Here is a 12,142-nt window from a genome sequence, read left to right as displayed (position 1 = left end):
TTGCAAGGTATGACGCCGCCTGCACCGGAACGGACGTCGGGACCGGTGCAGGCGCATTGATTCCTGGGAGCGATGACGTTCAGCTCCCAGGAATCATTGCAAGCCAGGAAGTGACGACTCGCCGTGGCCGCCGAGGGGAGGAAGAGGAAGTAAGGTACTGTAAGTATATTATCTTCTAAACGAGGTAAGTAAAACAAAAAAAAAAAATTGCGATTATCCATTTGTTTTTCAGGTGACCCGGAGCGAGAAGATGGAGGTAAGTATAATTTTAGGGTGGAACTCCACTTTAAAGAACCTTCGCCATTCAGGACAAAATGACATGGTCTATAAAAAGGATTCCCCCTGTCTACTATATAACAAGGTTGATTTGATTTAAATCAGTAGTAAATAGTCTCGATTTAAATCCTAATTTTTAAAGAGCAACTGTCTGTCCCGCAGTGGCTCCTCCTCCCGCTGTTGACCCACTGATAGTCCCATTCACTTTAATAGGATGGCTGGTGACGGCAGTGACACAACAAGGTGAGGGACATGGTGGCAGCAGGTGAGTGGATACCCGCTAACAGGCGCTGCCATGATGGATCTGAAATAACAGGTGCTCTTTAATCATTTCCAGCCCAAGGACGTCATATGACGTCCTGGACTTTGAGTGGAGATATCTGAATGATTCCCGCAGCCACAGGCATATCATCTTTATAAGCCGGCGCTTCCCTGCACCATAAAAACAATCACAGTGGCAGTTCAGCCGCTTGATTGTTCTTACAGGCGGTGGAAGGGGATGACCCCCCACCTCCATCCGATGCTTCTACCGGCTCGCCCATGCGATCGGTGAGCCGGAGAAGGAATCCGTCGGTGATGGTATGACATCACATCCGGCATGGAAGTTGTAAATACTGCTGTGGACATGGCTGGAAAGGCTGAGGTCGTGTTATTTATCTCAGTCTTTCCTGCCTAGAGGAAAGATGTGGGGACTTAGGACCTGCCATGCCCTACTCCCATTACAAGTAATGCTTATATTCCTTGTAATAAGAATAAAAGCGATAAAAAATTAAATAGGAAAGTGTAAAAATATAAAAAGAAAAAAACAATGTAAAATGACCCCGTCCCTCCGTGCTCGCACACAGAAGCAATCACATACATACGTCGCACCCACATATGTAAACGGCCTTCAAACCACAAGGGTGAGGTATTGCCATGAACGTTGGAGCAAGAGCAACAATTCTAGCCCAGGACTTCCTCTGTAACTTTTTTTTTTTGAAAAATTAAGACGTATAGGTACAAAACATAGCCTTTGAGCATGCCCCGGCTAATACAGAAAATGTAGAACTACTAACAACACCTCCTATTATAGAACCCCCCAAAAAAAAAAAGGGGGAAAAAAACAAACACACCTTCCATACACCTTGCTCTGTCATTCTCTTAAAAAAATCACTTCAAGGTTTGATGAATCTAAGGAGATTCCTGTTCCCTCTCAACCATCACGATAATGTATTGGAAGAATATCAACTCGTGTTTAGAATCCTACCTGAACAAATGTAATGCGAGTCCCTTCATATCTACACAAAATGAAACCTGATCAGGGGGGAATGAATTCAGTCTGTGGACTCTTGATCATGTGTTGTACGCTCCGAATCTGTCCACAAGTGCCAGACCTTCTCAAATTTCCTAGGGCAACCCCGGGACAAATAAGTAGCTTTGTATAGGGGTACAACCTTATTGATTAAACGCTTCCAGGGCAGATTATGGGCTGTGCCTGATTTCCACTTGAGCACTATCGCCTTCCTAGCATAAATAATAAGAGACCCAAGAGAGTACACGTCGCCCTACTGACAACCAGAGTCAACTAACCCGAGGAGGCAAACACCAACTTTTACAGGGACCTGTATAGTAGTTAGGGTAGATATAAACTGAGTCACTTCCCACCAGTAGCTACTAATCTGAGGGCACTCACAAAAGATATGGGCAAATCCAGCAGGGTCACTAGAGCATCTCCAACAGTAAGAAGAGGAATTAGGGTATATAAGATGTACAGTAGTCGTTGTGGTGTAAAGTAAATTCTGTGCACTATTTTAAATTGGATCAGCCAGTCTTTAGTCGATATTAGTGCTTGAAATGGGCTGTCCCAGAGATCTTCCCAGTCTTCAATGTCCAAGTCCTGCTCCTCCGAACACCACTCAGTTAGCAGGGCATCTACACCCACATGAACGGAGGGAAGTAGTGACTTGTAGATTCCTCTGTAACTCTAAACATTTTTTAAGCGTCGCCTATGAGAATTACCATCCTCTCCTCCTCTTACATAAATAATAATCACACATTTTTATTTTTTTTTAAAAAAGTATTTTTTTTTTTGCAAATGAACCTGTAATGCCACGACCAGTGGATCGCAGGGCAATACCAGGCTCCCGCAGCTTTCTGCCCTTACCTAGGTACAGACTTTTAGTTGGAGAGCTGGAGGAAGTGTCAATAGACCACTCAGAACTACCAGTCTATTTGGCACACTGGCAGACAGGACTTGTAGTTCACTCACACACAAATCTCTGTTAAGGAATGATGTGGTTGTGCGGGCGGTGGCATCATAGTCTTTCACCATGTTACACCCTAAATATGGGTATAACATGGTACAAAAGGTGGTGTTAATCTTTCCAGTGTGTGTAAACCCTAACAAGACTTTGAGTTATGGAGAAAAGATGGAGGTGTTCTGAAGTCCTCACACACCTTCTGTCCTAAGGTGACAACACTGCTTCCTAATAGATTGTCAGAGTGTCAGAGGTCTGTGTCCCCCACTACATGCTGTGGTTTCTTCCTCAGAGCCCCGTAACTGCTGAGTCCGGTTGTGATGAAGTGTTTGAGCCTGGGTTCACACTAATGCAGTACGAGAAACCGCATGTAAATTTGTACAGAAATCACAGCACATTCCTGTGCGAATTACATGCGGTGTCTCTGGGGTGCGATTTGAGCCATGGATTTGTATGGCTTAAATCGCACATAATTCACATCCAAAACTGGTGCAAGACCCTTTTTTGTCCGCACTAGAATGTGGCAACACCCATACGATTCAATTCTGAAAATCACGCTGCATTTTGCAAATCGATTGTGGGGTGTCATTGACATACACGCCACAATCGGTTTGCATGGACGAGTTGCGATTTAAATTCAGTGCTGAATCCACAGCTAATAAATTCGCTGTGAATTTGCACCACATCCAGCGTGAACCGAGGCTAAAGGAAGGAACCGCAGCACACGGTAGAGGACACAGATGCTCCCACAAATATCAAATGCTGGAAGAGTAATGGAGGCTGCTGTGCTGGAACACAGGAAAGGTAGGAGGACCCTGCCCACTGCACAGGTCAGTAGATTACCTTTTCCATCAAAGGAAACAGTTTTTGCTGAATGTTTTATTGCAGCAACTCAGCTGGTTCAAAGCTGTGCTAAAGCCTTATCATTTTTATCTAAAACAATTTGTTCAAAAACAAATGTAGCAACAGCTGATCAACCATTCATTGTCTAACAGTGCGGAGCGACTCACATGACTCGTGGTTTACAGCTTCATCTTCCGTATATCTCATCGCCGATCACATGAACTTCCAGGCAGGGAGCACTGCTTCTACAAGTAAACTGGGCACACATGGCTTGTTTTTTTTTTTTTGAAAAAGCAAGATGGATGAGGAATCCCTCCTGCCAGTGTATTGTATTCTGACAGTAAGAACTCTCTGATGGCAGAATACAATGATCAGCACTGCAGCTGATTGGCTGCAAGCCACTAATCAAAAGAGGTTTTCCAGTGGGTCCATTTGACAGAAGCCGATCTAAATATTGACTCCTGTTGAACACGGAGGACTAAAACACAGATCGAAATTCAGCTGGTCCTTGCTGAACTGGACAAATTTCGATCCATATGTACCCATCTTCAGTCACCTGATCACAGTTTTCAGGACCACAAGTCCCATCAGTCACTGCAATACCACTCATGCCTGTCCCTTCATTGATGAAATATGCCCAATGTGAAGACACTGCCTGTGCTGTGGAGCCGCTGTCAATCCCAGTGGTGTGTCTTCTGCTTGTTTTCATCTTGGGCTGCAGGCAGTATACACATTTTAGCATAGTCCTGTCTCAGGGAGCAAGCAAACATGGAGACCCCCTGAATCAAAAAGGGAGATGGACTGGAAAAAACTGGAAGAAAGGCAAACTTTTTCCATTTCAGCAGTGGGTTTCTTTACCTTCGCTGTATGGCTGCCTCTCCCCTTTTTTTTTTTTTTTATATATACAGATTGCCTTTAACTTTTTTGTCTTGTTGCTCCATGGTGCGCACTCTCGAAACTCACGCCAGCTGCAATAAAAAAAAGTGAGCACATAAGTGAAGCACAAAAATAAGCACACAAGGTCCTCCTCTGAAGAGAAAGAACCCTGGCCCAGATCCCCCTGGATCACAAGACTCCAGATGGAGACTGGGGCACTCATGGTCCACCTGGCCAAAAACAGGCGGACCCCATTCTTCAGGGGACCTGCCGAGGAAGACCCACCCAAATACTAGGTGGGACTTCCCCCAAACAGAAACCTTTTGAGATAGGGAGAACCTAACCATAAGGCCACGTGCCCTTCCTACTCAGGAATTTCAGGGCAAGTCTGAGAACCTGCACCCTATTAATCTGACGTGAGAAAAGTGCATGCACGATACGCAAGATGAATAAATGCTTTGGGGTGCCAAAATGCAAAACAGTGGCCGGCCTCCTGTTCCTGTAGGTCCCATCATCACACGCCCAGCTTTCCTGTTCTCTGGTGTCTCCTGTACATTGTGATGACCTATGGAGACACCGGTGTGCTCTCCCATGTGTGTGGATGCTCACAGGCAACCTCTGCTTCTTCTACCAGAGAAATGATTGGCAGTGACTGGCAGGGAGGAGCAGCGGCATGGCTTCAGTGCATTCTCTCTGGGGGAGGCGAGGAACAGGGCAGCTTCTTCACATCAGCTGGATTCTCTTAATGAAGGGGCAAGCATGAGTTGGCACAAAGCATGATGGGACATGTAGTCTCTAATGAGGTTCCCACTAATGAGCGCAACTCTAAAATTTTCCAAAATTAGAAGAGAAGCGGTTTAACCTTAAACTGCGTAAAGGGTTCTATACCGTCAGATCGATAAGGATGTGGAATTCTCTTCCACAAGCAGTGGTATCACCGAGGAGCATCGATAGCTTCAAAAAACTATTAGATGGGCACCTTAAGGACCTCAACATACAGGGGTATACATTGTATTATTGACATAAACACTTATACACACTCGTCATAGGTTGAACTGAATGGACTGGTGTCTTTTTTCAACCTCACCAACTATGTAAATGTAAGGTTTCCCAGCAATCCTTTGTTTCAGTGTGAGGTGACACTGCTACATTTATAAAGAAAAAAAAAATGGACTTTATAAGTACTACTTTAACTCCTTCCTGCTTGGCCTATAGTACGACGGCCTAGCGGGAGCACTGCTGTCCTGGGAGAACATCATATGAGGACATCCCAGAAAGGGCCACACAATCTATCACCGGCTGTGTCCATGATGATTGTGATGACTGATTACTGTACCAGCCCGCTTTCAGTACCATTAGATTGCTGTGACCAATCACAGCAGATCACATGACAGTAACAATCAATGGATGGCTTCCTTTCATGCCATCCATTGTATACAATTGTGTTGCGAGCTGTGATTGGTCACAGCGATAACACATTAAAGATAGGGCCAATCACAGCCCATCTGTACCATGTGATTAACTTTGGCCAATCAGTGCAAATCACAACAAAGGATAATGAATGAACCAGTTTCATTCAGTAAAAATAGTTGCTTTTAACACCGAAATTCACTGGTATATGCAATCGTATGTAAAAAAAAAAATATATAAAAATCCTGATCAATTTCCCAGAGTAGTACAGTGTTACTATGGTAACACTGTATTGGTCTGGTCACAATGTGTTAGAAAAAAGAAATTGTAACAAAAAGATAAAAAAATATATATATATATATATATATATATATATATATATATATATATAAAAAATGAAAAAAAAAATTTAAAACAAAATTGAAAAAAACTTTACTTTTTCTTTTTTTTAACACATACTGTCACCAGTCAGTGTCCCTGATCACCGCCACTCCAGTTATATGAAGATACTATACTGTACTGGTAACAGAACGTAAAAAAAAAAAAAAAAAAAAAAAGAACTGTGAAAAGACATTTTGTTTTAATTTCTTCATGTTCCAAGACATTGTGACAAAATGTTTACTTCAAAAAACTTGCCGTGCCTCTTACTAAATACCTTGGATGGTCTACTTTCCAAAAAAGGGCCTTTGGAGGATATCTGTACTATCCTGACATTTTTGGGCCTCAAGAAATGAGATGTAAATCAGATCAATTTTCATTTATACACTATATTACCAAAAGTATTGGGACGCCTGCCTTTACACGCGCATGAATTTTAATGGCATCCCAGTCTTAGTCCGTAGGATTCAAAACTGAGTTGGCCCACCCTTTGCAGCTATAACAGCTTCAACTCTTCTGGGAAGGCTGTCCACAAGTTAGGAGTGTGTCTATGGGAATGTTTGACCATTCTTTCAGCAGTGCATTAGTGAGGTCAGGCACTGATGTGGACGAGAAGATCTGTCTCGCAGTCTCTGCTCAAATTCATCCCAAAGGTGTTCTATCAGGTTGAGGTCTGGACTCTGTGCAGGCCAGTCAAGTTCCTCTACCTCAAACTCACTCACCAATATGCCTATGGACCTTGCTTTGTGCACTGGTGCGCAGTCATGTTGGAACAGGAAGGGGCCAACCCCAAACTGTTGCCACAAAGTTGGGAGCATGAAATTGTACAAAATGCCTTGGTATGCTGACACCTTAAGAGTTCCCTTCACTGGAACTAAGGGACCAAGCCCAACCCCTGAAAAACAACCCCACGCCATAATCCCCCCCTCCACCAAATGATTCGGACCAGTGCACAAAGCAAGGTCCATAAAGACATGGATGAGCAAGTATGGGGTGGAGGAACTTGACTTTTTTGATGAAGTCTATGGAACCAAAAAACAGAAAAAAAAAAGTCCCCGGCTATTTCCATAAAATTCACAGATGTGAACATGACCTATAGGAAACCATGTTAGCCACTTGCCAACCGCTCCAAGCAGATTTACTGCGGCAGGGTGGCTTGGCTGCGCATAATCACATAGCTGTACTTAATTATGTGCGCGTGCCGCCGGAGCCACGCTCCTGCTGTGATTAGACACAGTGGGAGCCAGACTGCGGGAGGAGCGGGCGCGATTGCTGCCAGCCTCACACAATCTTCAGAGAAACTGACAGGAGAGCCACCTGCCCATTTAAACAAGGCAGATGGCCCTTCTGTCAGACAGGCACAGCGAGGTTGTGTGTGTCAGCTAAGCTAAAACACCGATCTCTGTGTGCCTATCACAGAGCCTTCCTCCCCACAGTTAGCAAGCATAATTAGGCATACATTTAACCCCTGGATCACCCCCAGTATTAACCCTTTCCCTGCCAGTGTCATTTATACAGTAACAGTGCATAATATTTAGCACCAATTACTGTATAAGAGCCGATTCACACCGGGGCGACTTTGAAGCCGCCCGTGCAGCACGACTTAATCGTGGCTTGCAAACGACTTCTCTAATAGAAGTCAATGCAAGTCGCTCCGACTAGAACGGTTCCATTGCACAGAATGGAGCGCTACTTGTCAGGCGACCAAGACGCCTGACAAGTCGTGGCAGTGTGAACCAACTCTTAATGTCACTGGTCCCCAAAAAGTGTCACTTGTGGCACTTTTCCACTGAGAGTATCGGCTCGGCTCCACTCGGCCCTGCTTGGCTCTGTTGGTTTTCCACTGCATGGTACCGCATGGTACGGTGTTGGAACGGTTCGATACGGTTTGCTTTTCCACTAAAGTAAAGTGGGTGGGATAACAATGATTCTCTGACCAATCAGTGGCTAGTAGTGACAAACAGTCAAGGCTGCATGCAAAGGTTTGTGGGATATGGTACCGGTACGGCCCAGTTGGAACCAAAACTCAGGTGGCACTGTTTAAGCGAGCCGTACCGTTCGGTTCCATGTAGTGGAAAAGCGCCGCCGTACCGAATTGTTCCTACACCATACCATGCGGTACCAGCAGTGGAAAAGCACAAAAGCGAACCAAACCGTTCGGTTCCATGCAGTGGAAAAGCGCCATTATTAGTGTCAGATTTGTCCGCCGCAATGTCACAGTCCCGCTAAAAATCGCGGATTGCCGCCATTACTAATAAAAGCAAAAAAAATTAATAAAAAAGGTCTAAAAATCTATCCCATAGTTTGTAAACGCTATAAACCTTTGCGCAAACCAATTAAAAAAATCCCAAAAAGCGTATTTTAACAAAAAATATGTAGCAGAATACAAATTGGCCTGATAAAAAATTTGATTTTTAAAAACATTTTTTGGGAATGTTTTATAGCAGAAAGTAAAAAACTGTTTTTTTTTTTTTTTTCAAAATTGTCGCACTTTTTTTTTTATATAGCGCAAAATCTAAATGATCAAATGCCACCAAAAGAAAGCTCTATTCGTGGGAAAACAAACTTACTTTACAAAAAAAAAAAAACTGGGTACTGTATTTGTGTGCACTAAAATTCATGAACGTGTATTTTTTCCTGAAAAATTGCGTTTTATAAATGACCGCAAATATTGCATGTCATAAAAATTAGAAGGACCAACATTTTATTCTCCGGGGCCCCTGCTTTCTAAAACATATATAATGTTTGAGACTTTGAACAAAAAAACAAACTTGTGCTTGGATCAGCTGTCCTAGAGAATTGGGTCAGAAGTGGGAGCAGAGCAGGTATCTGTCAAGCCAGGTGCCAACCAAACCCCCTCCTAAAAAAAATATTCTCTTATTTGGACAATAATGTTATCGTTTTGTGTCACTTTAAGGGCTGACTATGACTTTAAATCAACCATTATGGAAGGGACATGGACGGTACATTCCTCCCACTAATAATAGCCGGAGCTGGGTGTGATCCCCCAACCCATACACACCACTAGAAGACGGAGTACGAGGCACCGAGCACCCCGGACCGCTGCTCTGCGGAAAGAACAATAAAAAAACAAAACTAAAATAGTAAAAAAAATCCATCCGAACTCACCCCACTTCCGATAGCTGCAACCAGCGATGCTTTGCGGCAGCCGTAAAGGAAGCGAGTCCGAGCCGAGAGGGCTCACGTGACCGAAAACGGGCCCACGTGACAGCCGAGATTGTCTCATCTCAGAGGCATGTGTGTCAGGCAGCGATGGGAGGCAATACTGAGTGTAACAATAATACATATTATCATCAGATAAAATAATGCTGATTAAATATAATAATATTGATGCTAAATATAATAATACATAACATAATATTATAATAGTGAATAGAATAATAATACATAACATAATAATGTAATAATAATAACACAGATTTTCATAGTTATGCTAAATATATCAATATTCTATAATAATACATAATAATAAAACTGAATATAACACTGATACTTAATAAAATAATAATACATGTTATAACAATACAGCACTAATAATAATAATACTAAGTATAATGGTAATAACATTGAGTATAAAATTGATACTAAATATAATATTAATACATAATATAGTATAAGAGCCGGTTCACACAGGCGCGACCCGACTTGCCGGGGCGACCTGTGAAATTGCGGTGCGCAGCTCGCACCGCGACCTCGGAGTGGCCGGCATGGACTTCATATCATTGAAGTCAATGCAGGTCGCTTCCAGTCGCCCCAAAGAAGCTCAGTCAGGACCCTTTTTCTAAGTCGGAGCGACTTGTGTCGCTCCTATTAGAACGGGTCCTGTGCTAATCTATGGGCAGGCGACCTGTCAGGCGACCAGGTCGCCTGACAGGTCGCCCCAGTGTGAACGGTGCCGGTTGACACTTGTGCGATGCGGGAACGCTGCGAATATGCAGCGTGATCCCACATCGCATTCGCACCTCTGGCAGTTCACACTGCCATATGCAATACGCAGGGGGTGTCAATTAAAAGTTAACGACACCCCCAGTTGCGATCGCATATCGCAGTGCGATCTGCAAGTTCGCACAGAATCGGATGGCACTAGTCTGAACCACTATGCGATCCGACTCTGTTGCGAATGAAAAAATGCCTCATGTGCGTGTTTGGTGCGGATGCAGTGCGAATTCAGCCATGCAAAGTGTATGGCTGAAATTCGCACCGCACATGAGATCGCATGTAATTTAGGAGCAGTGCGCTCCGAATTACATGCGATCTCCGCATCCGCACAAGTGTGAACTATATAAAAATAATTTGTGAAAAAAAAAAATATTAACACTGAGACCGCATTCACACTGCAGCGGCACAACTTCTGCAGGAGTTCGGGGGCGACCTGTGAAGTCCCGTGCACCGCGACTTCCGCGTGACTTGCACAGACTTCACATAATGGAAGTCAATGCAAGTCGCCTCCAGGTCGCCCCGAAGTAGTACAGGACCCTTTTTCTAAGTCGGAGCGACTTGTGTCGCTCCTATTAGAACGGGTCCTTGTAGCAGTGCATGGACCGCGACTTGTCAGGCTGATAAGTCGCCTGACAAGTCGCGGTAGTGTGAATGGAGCCTGATTATAATATTTGTACTAAAAAGAATAATAATAATAATACAGAATAACATTATATAATATAATACAATAACAATATAATATAATACAATACAATAATACTGAATATAATAATAACATTGATTATAATATTAATACTAAATATACAGTTGTGTTCAAAATTATTCAACCCCCAATGCTGTAAAGGGTTTTAGGGAATTTAGTGTACATTTGTAATTGTATTCAGAATGAAATCCTACAAGGACTTCTTAAAGAACCATATGCAACTAAAATGACATCAATTGGTTTTGTAATACAGTAGTAAATGTTTCTTTTGTGAATTCTTCATTGACACAATTATTCAACCCCTAAGGTTCCATTCACACCTGGGCGTTTTTCAGCTCCAAAAATTCAAAAAAAAAAAACGTTCCAAAATGCCCAACAAGTAAAACCCCATTCATTTAAATGGCCCCTGTTCACATCTGAGCATTTTGCAAAATGCCTGTAGCTGAAAAAAGTACATGAGCTTCTTTTTGGGCTGATTACCAGCGTTTTTGATAGCTGTCAATGCCTGCCTCCAAAAACGCCTGAAAAAAACGCCTGAAAATCACAGTAAAAATCGCGGTAAAAAAACGCGGTAAAACGCTACGCTCAAGTGTGAATGCAGCCTAAAAGACTACCACTCTGAAGAACAGAGGTTCATTGAAGTGTTTTCAATCAGGTATTGAAAACACCTGTGGATGTCAGGGAGCAGCAATAAAGCCTAATAAGCACCAATTAGGCAGCTTTAAAATGACTGTGATACTCAGCTCCTTCTAGACATTTACTGGTGTGGTTACAAACATGGTGAAGTCAAGAGAATGGTCCAGGAAGACAAGAGAAGAGGTGATTACTCTTCACAGGAAGGGCAATGGCTATAAGAAGAATGCAAAGATGTTAAACATACCAAGAGACACCATAGGAAGCATCATTCGCAAATTCAAGGCAAAGGGCACTGTTGAAACGCTACCTGGTCGTGGCAGAAAGAAGATGCTGACTTCGACTGCTGTGTGCTACCTGAAGCGTAGAGTGGAGAAAAGTCCCCGTGTGACTGCTGAGGAACTGAGAAATGATTTGTCAGATGTGGGTACTGAAGTTTCTGCTCAGACAATACGGCGTAATAAAGGCCTCCATGCCAGAACTCCCAGGCGCACCCCCTTGCTGTCTCCAAAGAATAAGAAGAGTCGACTGCAGTATGCCAAAAGTCATGTGGACAAACCACAGAAGTTTTGGGATAGTGTTCTGTGGACTGATGAAACAAAATTAGAACTGTTTGGGCCCATGGATCAACGCTATGTTTGGAGGAGGAAGAACAAGGCCTATGAAGAAAAGAACACCTTGCCTACTATGAAGCATGGCGGGGGGGTCAATCATGCTTTGGGGCTGTTTTGCTTCTGCAGGTACAGGGAAGCTTCGGCGTGTGCAAGGTACCATGAATTCTCTTCAGTACCAGGAGATATTGGATGACAATGTGATGCAGTCCGTC

The 12,142-nt window shown here is 43.4% G+C and overlaps 1 protein-coding gene across 1 annotated transcript in view; it reads right to left on the bottom strand.

Moving 5' to 3' along the window:
• Positions 1 to 9,287, bottom strand: part of GOLGA7 (golgin A7) — a 45,590-nt gene extending 36,303 nt beyond the window's left edge. The window contains exon 1 of the mRNA XM_082254900.1: positions 9,150 to 9,287. The gene's annotated coding sequence lies outside the window, so the exon portion shown is untranslated. The remainder of the gene's footprint in view (positions 1 to 9,149) is intronic.
• Between the last annotated feature and the right edge of the window lie 2,855 nt (positions 9,288 to 12,142).

Source organism: Pelophylax lessonae (genome assembly GCF_965119305.1).
Source record: "Pelophylax lessonae genome assembly, chromosome: 4".
NCBI classification, from domain to species: Eukaryota; Metazoa; Chordata; class Amphibia; order Anura; family Ranidae; genus Pelophylax; species Pelophylax lessonae.
This window is presented reverse-complemented; position numbering and strand designations above follow the sequence as displayed.